The sequence below is a fragment of the Saccopteryx leptura genome, chromosome 2 (assembly GCF_036850995.1).
Source record: "Saccopteryx leptura isolate mSacLep1 chromosome 2, mSacLep1_pri_phased_curated, whole genome shotgun sequence".
Taxonomy (NCBI): Eukaryota; Metazoa; Chordata; class Mammalia; order Chiroptera; family Emballonuridae; genus Saccopteryx; species Saccopteryx leptura.
In genome coordinates this window covers 251,739,830-251,749,114 of record NC_089504.1, presented here as the reverse complement: position 1 = coordinate 251,749,114, position 9,285 = coordinate 251,739,830, and the positions used below count along the sequence as shown (strand labels likewise).

The window sequence follows — 9,285 nt, the reverse complement described above, 5'->3', positions numbered from 1 at the left end:
TTCTCCACACCCTTGACTGTTGCATGATGCAGGGTGGTGCACTCTTATGAGGAATCCAATTTGTGCCTCAGATGAGTGGCTTTGTATCAGAGACTTCCCTATTTGTATACTGGCTTAAAGGCTTTAATTGTCTATGCTATATAATAAAGCAAAGACTGGGGGCTCTCTCTCTCTCTGATATTGTCATCAGCATTGAAGAAGCCTCCCGATCCCATCCTCTTTTCTCAGTGAGTCTATTTTCTTAATTCTGCACTGTTCTCCCTCAGGACCCAGAATTACTGGCTGTGCTGGTCCACAACAAATGGTGCCCAACGTGGGGCCTGGGTACGAGAAACTAAACTAAAGGCAGGTGACAGAACTCCTCAAGTGTGCACAGTGAGTTTTGGGGGAGAGTATAGTCGGGAGTAATAAATTATGGGACAGCTATGATAAAAAATAAGGGACCTTTTTGGCCCTGGCCGGTTGGCTCAGTGGTAGAGCATCGGCCTGGCATGCAGAGGTCCCGGGTTCGATTCCCGGCCAGGGCACATAGGAGAAGCGCCCATCTGCTTCTCCACCCCTCCCCCTCTCCTTCCTCTCTGTCTCTCTCTTCCCCTCCCACAGCCGAGGCTCCATTGGAGCAAAGATGGCCTGGGCGCTGGGGATGGCTCCTTGGCCTCTGCCCCAGGCGCTAGAGTGGCTCTGGTTGTGACAGAGCGATGCCCCGGAGGGGCAGAGCATCACCCCCTGGTGGGCAGAGCGTCGCCCCCTGATGGGCATGCCAGGTGGATCCCGGTCGGGAGCATGCGGGAGTCTGTCTGACTGTCTCTCCCCATTCCTAGCTTAAGAAAAATACAAAAAAAAAAAAAAAAAAAAAAAGGCTCCAGATCTCTGCCCATGTTGTAGGAGAGGGAAACATTGGGCGAATGAGTGTAAGTCTAAATATACTACCAAAGGGCAGGTGATTCAGGGAAACAGACAATGGGGCCCTCCCCAGCCCCATCAAACAATAGGGGCAATGTCGGTGTTTCCTCAACAAATTCAGATTCCAGCAGGCCAAACATTGCCCAACTATCCTGGGCAACAACAGGCAGTGCAGGACTGGACCTCAGTCCCATTTCCCAATTCATATTAACTCCAGAGATAGGACCTCAAGCTATACCCACTGGAATTTTTGGGCCACTTCCCAGTAATACAGTAGGACTCTTATGAGGCAGTAGTTTAACTATGAGAGAATTTTTTGTTCTCCCTGGAGTAATAGATTCGTAATATACAGGGGAAATTAAAGTAATGACTCACACTCTGAGGAATATAGTCACTATCTCCCCTGACATGAAAATTGCTCAATTACTCCTTTTACCTCTTTTAAGACAAGGCCAAATCCTGCAAAAGGGACCCCGAGAGAATCGAGGATTTGGCTCCACTGATGCTGCCTATTGGATTCAAAAAATAGGCCAGGAACACCCTGAAATGGAACTAACAATACAAGGGCGTAAATTTAAAGGACTTTTAGATACTGGAGCTGATGTATCTGTTATTGCTAAGCTACATTGGCCTCCTTCCTGGCCCACTCATGCAGCAGCCATGAATTACAAGGTATAGGGCAGAGTAAATCCCCTCAACAAAGTTCTAGTTTTTTACAATGGGAAGATAAAGAAGGTCATTCTGAACTTTTTCAGCTTTATGTGTGCTCCCTTGATTGCCAGTTAATTTGTGGGGTAGAGATGTTTTGAAAAATTGAAAAATATGGGAGCACTGCTTGTCAGTCCTAATAGTTTAGTCAGTACTCAAATGCTTGATCAGGGATTTTTGCCCACTAAGGGACTAGGGAAGGAACAGCGAGGGATTCTCACCCCCCTAGAAGTGGCACTCAATACCAAAAGGCGTGGATTAGCATATCAAAATTTAGCAAAGGGGCCTTGGTAGCTTCTGCTACCCCAATAATGCACTGTGCAAACCCAGTTACTTGGAAATCAGATAATCCTGTATGGGTAGACCAATGGCCCCTTTCTCAGGAGAAACTGAAGGCAGCTGCTCAATTCGTACAAGAGCAGTTACAGCTTGGGCACGTTGAACCTTCTAATAGCCCATGGAATACACCTATATTTGTTATTAAAAAGAAATCAGGAGCCTGACCAGGCGGTGACGCAGTAGATAGAATGTCTGACTGGGATGCGGAAGGATCCAGGTTCGAGACCCCAAGGTCGCCAGCTTGAGCGCGGGCTCATCTGGTTTGAGCAAAAAGCTCATCGGCTTGGACCCAAGGTTGCTGGCTCCAGCAAGGGGTTACTTGGTCTGCTGAAGGCCCACGGTCAAGGCACATATGAGAAAGCAATCAATGAACAACTAAGAAGTCGCAACGCGCAACGAGAAACTAATGATTGATGCTTCTCATCTCTCTCTGTTCCTGTCTGTCTGTCCCTGTCTATCTCTGCCAATGTAAAAAAAAAAAAAAGAAAAAAAGAAAAAAAGAAAAAAAAATCAGGAAACTGTAGGCTATTACAAGATTTGAGAGCAGTAAATAAGACTATGGAAATTATGGGTCCTCTCCAGCTGGGACTCCCTTCTGCTGCCATTTCATGGAATTTTCACCTTGTAATTATTGACTTGAAGGATTGCTTTTTTCTATTCCTTTAAGCCCTCATGATTGCGAGCGTTTTGCAATCAGTGTTCCTTCACTTAATTTCCAGGCTCCAATGGAGCGATACCAGTGGAGAGTTTTGCCTCAAGGTTTGGCTAAGGCTAACAGTCCTACCTTGTGCCAAAAATATGTTGCTCAAGCTATCTCTCCAGTACGAAGGCAGCACCCTAAGGCATACATAATTCATTATATGGATGATATTCTTATTGCTCATCCAGATAAAGACACTGTGCTGACCATTTTGCGACAACTAGAATATTCTTTGAAAGAATCAGGACTTTATATAGTTCCTGAAAAGATACAGCAATCTTTACCTTTCTCTTATTTAGGACAAATTATTGAGGGACAACAAATTCATCCACAAAAATTAGAAATCAGGACAGATCATTTGTAAACTTTAAATGATTTCCAGAAATTATTAGGAGATATTAATTGGCTTAGACCTTCCTTGAAATTAACTACCGGGGAACTGAAGTCACTTTTTTTATATTCTTAGAGGCTCGGCTGAACCAGATTCTCCTCGGCTACGTACAGCTGTGGGACAGCAAGCTTTAAAGCTTATAGAAAAAGCCTTGCAACAAGCACAACTAAAATGCATAAACCTGCAGAATCAATTGCCTTACTAATTTGTCCCTCGTGTTATACTGTACTCCAACAGGATTGTTGTGGCAAGCTTCAGGTCCTATTGAATGGATTCATTTAGCTGTTACTCCTAAGAAAATTTTATCTCCGTATTTTGATCTTGTCGCCTCCTTGATTATCAAGGGGCATAGGCAACTTTTTTTTTTTGTATCTTTCTGAAGCTGGAAAGGGGGAGGCAGTCAGACTTCCACATGCACCCAACCAGGATCCACCCGGCACGCCCACCAGGGGGCGATGCTCTGCCCATCCGGGGCGTCGCTCTGTTGCGACCAGAGCCACTCTAGCGCCTGAGGCAGAGGCCATAGAGCCATCCCCAGCGCCCAGGCCAATTTTGCTCCAATGGAGCCTTGGCTGCGGGAGGGGAAGAGAGAGACAGAGAGGAAGGAGAGGGGGAAGGGTGGAGAAGCAGATGGGCGCTTCTCCTGTGTGCCCTGGCCAGGAATTGAACCCGCACACCAGGCCGACGCTCTACCACTGAGCCAACCAGCCAGGGCCGGCATAGGCAACTTTTACAGTTTATAGGTTTTGAGCCTCAAATTGTTGTCCCTTTTTCAAAGGATCAACAACAATGGCTCTGGGAAACTTCCACAAAATGGCAAGTTGCTTTTGCAAATTTTACAGGTCAAATTGATTCTCTGTACCCAGCTGATAAAATAGTTCAATTTTTATTAATTACTACATTTGTCTTTCCTAAGACAATTGTTAATGAGCCTATTCCTGAAGCACCTATAGTCTTTACTGATGGGTCCAGCTCAGGAATAGCAGGCTTAAGAATTGATGGGCAAGTTTATACTGAAACAGTAGCCTTAAAATCAGCTCAAAGAATAGAATTACATGCCATTATCATGGCTTTTCAGCATTTGCCATGTTCCTGCTTTAATCTATATACAGACAGCAAATATTTACTTATGGTTGTTTCCACTATAGAGACTGCTGTCTAAGGGACAACTGCTGATGAGGAACTATTTCAGCAATTTCTTTTTCTTCAAAGACTTGTATGTTAACATAGAGCTCCATGTTTTATAGGACCTATTCAAGCTCACTCCATGCTCCCTGGAGCTTTAGCACAAGGGAATACCCTTGTTGATCAAGCTACCCAAAAGAAAATTATTGGAGAAACCATGACAGAACATGAGCAATACAGTCTCATACTATTCATCACCAGAACGCTGCAGCCCTGCGTAAACAGTTTCAACTTTCTCAGGAAGCAGCACGGCAGATTGTTAAATCCTATCCAAGGCGTCCTATACTACAATCTGTCCCTTCATTTGGAGTTAACCCTCGAGGACTCCTACCAGGACAACTTTGGCAAATGGATGTTACTCATATACCTTCATTTGGCAAACAGTCCTATGTCCACGTTACAGTGGATACTTATTCTGGATTTATAGTAGCCTCTGCCAGAACAGGAGAGGCTGCTAAGCATGTTATAGCTCATTGTCTGTATGCATTTTCTATTATTGGACTTCCTAAACTGATTAAAACTGACAATGCTCCTGCATATGTAGAAAAAGCATTTAGTACATTTTGTCAGACATTTGGACTTGACCTAAAGATGGGAATTCCTTACAACCCCAGGGTCAAGGCATAGTAGAACATGCACATCAAATGCTTAAAAATCAGTTAGACTCAGCGGTAGAGTGTCGGCCTAGCGTGCAGAGGACCCGGGTTCGATTCCCGGCCAGGGCACACAGGAGAAGCGTCCATTTGCTTCTCCACCCCTCCGCCGCGCTTTCCTCTCTGTCTCTCTCTTCCCCTCCCGCAGCCAAGGCTCCATTGGAGCAAAGATGGCCCCGGGCGCTGGGGATGGCTCTGTGGCCTCTGCCTCAGGCGCTAGAGTGGCTCTGGTCGCAACATGGCGACTCCCAGGATGGGCAGAGCATCGCCCCCTGGTGGGCAGAGCGTCCCCCCATGGTGGGCGTGCCGGGTGGATCCCGGTCGGGCGCATGCTGGAGTCTGTCTGACTGTCTCTCCCTGTTTCCAGCTTCAGAAAAATGAAAAAAAAAAAATCAGAGCCTGACCAGGTGGTGGTGCAGTGGATAAGAACGTCGGACTGGGATGCAGAAGACCCAGGTTCGAGACCCCAAGGTTACCAGCTTGAGTGCAGGCTCATCTGGTTTGAGCAAAAGCTCACCAGCTTGAGCCCAAGGTCGCTGGCTCGAGCAAGGGGTTACTCGGTCTGCTGAAGGCCCACGGTCAAGGCACATATGAAAAAGCAATCAATGAACAACTAAGGTGTCACAATGCGCAACGAGAAACTAATGATTGATGCTTCTCATCTCTCTGTTCCTGTCTGTCTATCTCTCTCTCTGACTCTCTCTGTCTCTGTAAAAAAAAAAAAATCAGTTAGAAAAAGTAAAAAAAGGGGAATTAGGCCTGACCTGTGGTGGCACAGTGGATAAAGCATCGACCTGGAAATGCTGAGGTCGCTGGTTCGAAACCCTGGGCTTGCCTGGTCAAGGCACATATGGGAGTTGATGCTTCCAGCTCCTCCCCCCTTCTCTCTCTGTCTCTCTCTCTCCCTTTCTCTCTCCTCTCTAAAATGAATAAATAAAAATTTTTTAAAAAGGGGAATTATACCCTCGAACTCCTGCAAATCTTGTCATGCTCTTTTTACTTTAAAAGTTTTTGAATACTGATACAGGGTCATTCAGCAGCTGAGAGACTCTGGAATACTACAAGGAAAGCCTTCCCTGAAGTGCGATGGAGGGACCCGCTCACAGGAATCTGGCAAGGGCCAGACCCTGTTCTCTTATGGGGCTGAGGATATGTGTGTGTTTTTCCTTGGTCTGCTGAAGCTCATTGGTGGATTCCTGAACGATTGGTGAGATACCATGATTCTGAATGAGAGACTCACTTCACAAGAGCAATTGTATAAGGCAGTGGTCCCCAACCCCTGGGCCGCGGACTGGTACCGGTCCGTGGGCCATTTGGTACCCGTCCACAGAGAAAGAATAACTTACATTATTTTTGTTTTATTTATATTTAAGTCTAAACAATGTTTTGTTTTTTTATATTTTATTTATTGATTTTTAATTTTATTTATTTATTTATTTATTTTTACAGAGACAGAGAGTGAGTCAGAGAGAGGGACAGACAGGAATGGAGAGAGATGAGAAGCATCAATCATTAGTTTTTCATTGCACGTTGCAACACCTTAGTTGTTCATTGATTGCTTTCTCATAAGAGCCTTGACTGCGGGCCTTCAGCAGACCGAGTAACCCCTTGCTGGAGCCAGCGACCTTGGGTTCAAGCTGGTGGGCTCTTTTTTTGCTCAAACCAGATGAGCCCGTGCTTAAGCTGGTGACCTCGGGGTCTCGAACCTGGGTCTTCCGCATCCCAGTCCGACGCTCTATCCACTGCGCTACCGCCTGGTCAGACTTATTGATTTTTAGAGAGAGGGGAGAGAGAGAGAGAAGGAGGAGGAGCAGGAAGCATCAACTCCCATATGTGCCTTGACCGGGCAAGCCCAAGGTTTCGAACCGGCGACCTCAGTGTTCCACGTTGACGCTTTATCCCCTGCACCACCACAGGTCAGGCCAATATTTTATTTTTAAAAAATGACCAGATTCCCTCTGTTACATCCATCTAAGACTCACCCTTGATGCTTGTCTCAGTCACATGATACATTTATCCATCCCACCCTAAAGGCCGGTCCATGAAAATATTTTCTGACATTAAACCCGTCCATGGCCCAAAAAAGGTTGGGGACCACTGGTATAAGGCTTATTTTACTATGCTCTCATTCCTTTCTCTGTTGAAAATGATTAGAAGACTGGGATGCTTTTTAAAGTTGTATTATTATCTAATTTTCTTTAATGTTTTAGATTATTTTATTTCTTTCCTGTTCGATGCCTGGAAAGAGGGTGAAGGGGGCGCCTGTTTGGATGTTGCTAAACAAAAATCTCATACAGCCGTCTTGAGATTTTTCAAGAGAGATTTCTGATTGGTATCTATTCTTATTACATTCCTATTAAAATAGCCCTACTAAGATCAAGCAGCCCATGTTCTAATCTCTAAAATCCCGAGTTTCACTCTTGATTTGTGTGATTGTATTTGAAGTCTTTGTTTAATGTCTAAACGTGTCTGTTTTTAAGGCCTGAATTAAGTTCTTGCATGCAAAAATTGGAAATGCCTGCTCTAATATTGAAAAAATAAAATGATTTCATCCCTATAAATATATAATTTTAATTGGAATAAGTAAAGCACGCTCATTTAAATTTAAATAAAATGGCGTGTGCATCCTAAAGACTTGCTAATTTAGCCTGGCTGCTCCAAGCTGCAAGCTGAAAGGCTTGAAGCAGCATAGATTTGCATAATGAAAATGTAAAAAAAAATTTTTTTCTATTGGAAAATAATGAAAGTCACACTGGAATTTTCCAACTTTAATATATACTCTTTAAATTGCCTGTTAATTAATGTTAAGAAAATGTTTTAATAAGTATGGGAATATTGATTGAAAATGCATTTATTATATTTTGTTAGAAGTTAACATAAAGACTAGTATTTCTTACAATCTTTTTTGTGGCAGAGACAGAGAGAGTCAGAGAGAAGGACAGATAGGGACAGACAGACAGGAAGGGAGAGAGATGAGAAACATCAATTCTTCGTTGTGGCACCTTAGTTGTTCATTGATTGATTTCTCATTTGTGCCTTGACTGGGGGGCTACAGCAGACCGAGTAACCCCTTGCTCGAGCCAGCAACCTGTATTCAAGCTGGTGAGCTTTTGCTCAAACCAGACGATCATGCACTCAAGCTGGCAACCTTGGGGTCTCTAACCTGGGTCCTCCACATCCCAGTCCAATGCTGTACTGCGCCACTGCCTGGTCAGGCTTTCTTACAATCTTTGAAGTCAAAATATTATAAAGTGTGCTCAACAAATGCTTAAGGTCAATTGTAAATAATATCTAAAAAGGGGGGAGAGATATCCTGGAACTCCTGCAAATCTACTTTATTATGCTTTTTACTTTAAAAAATTTCTTTTGGTGCTCACTTCGGCAGCACATATACTAAAATTGGAATGATACAGAGAAGATTAGCATGGCCCCTGCACAAGGATGACACACAAATTCATGAAGCGTTCCACTTTTTTTTTTAATTTCTTTTGTATGCTGATGTACAGGAGATGCCAAACCTCTTTCTCCTGCAAACTTCTACCCTCTTTTATTTGATCCAGCTAATAATGCTGTTTTGTCTTTTTTAGCTCCAGATATACAGAAAAAGTTTATATAGGTGGATGAGGACCCTCAAACTCCTCAGCGAGATCTTCTGAACATGGCTTTTAAGGTCTATAATGACCAAGAGGCAGACAAAGCCACCCAGCATAGTGTATCCCAAGGTTCTCCTCACCACCTCCGCGGCTGCAAAACTCTTGGAAAGGGCCCCCTGGTCTCATCTCTCCAGGCTGAAAAGAACAGGGACTCCATCTCCACACATGCCTGCAGATAGCTTTTCCAGTCTACGTTAATCATTACCAGCTATAAGCAGCAGTCATTGGGACTTGAACTCTAGCTGCAAAGTGTAGAAATGTGACAATTCCAGTGCTATGTGGACTTTATCTGGATGTGTTGCTGGACTCCTGGACTTTTTCTGGTCTCCTGAACTTTTCCTGGATGTGTTTCCTGGACTCCTACTTCTTGTAACAGCTCTTAATGAACTGAACTAGGGTTGGGTTGCATTTGCAGGGAATGCAGAATGATATGTCAGCATGGACTTGGTGAACATGTTAAGGACATTCAAAACAGCAAAGACTCTATTACAAATCCTGTTATATTGGCTAAGAATTTACTTAAAGGCTTTAATCCCTGTAATGTATTAAGACACTTGTTTTGGTATCTGTTAACATTGGCTATGCTAATTTTCTCTTTATTCTGTATTTTTCCTATCTGCCTCTGTATTAGAACCTGGGAAATCAGACCAGTGCAAATCTCAGCACATGAGCTAAATTTAAAAAATATAAAAAGGGCCTGACCAGGCGGTGGCGCAGTGGGTAGAGCATCGGACTGGGATGTGGAGGACTCAG

The 9,285-nt window shown here is 44.1% G+C and overlaps 1 non-coding gene across 1 annotated transcript; it reads left to right on the top strand.

Moving 5' to 3' along the window:
• The first annotated feature begins 8,248 nt into the window (after positions 1 to 8,248).
• LOC136396411 (U6 spliceosomal RNA) lies at positions 8,249 to 8,355 on the top strand. Its single transcript, XR_010749699.1, has one exon. It is a non-coding gene; the product is annotated as a U6 spliceosomal RNA (small nuclear RNA).
• The last annotated feature ends 930 nt before the right edge of the window (positions 8,356 to 9,285 follow it).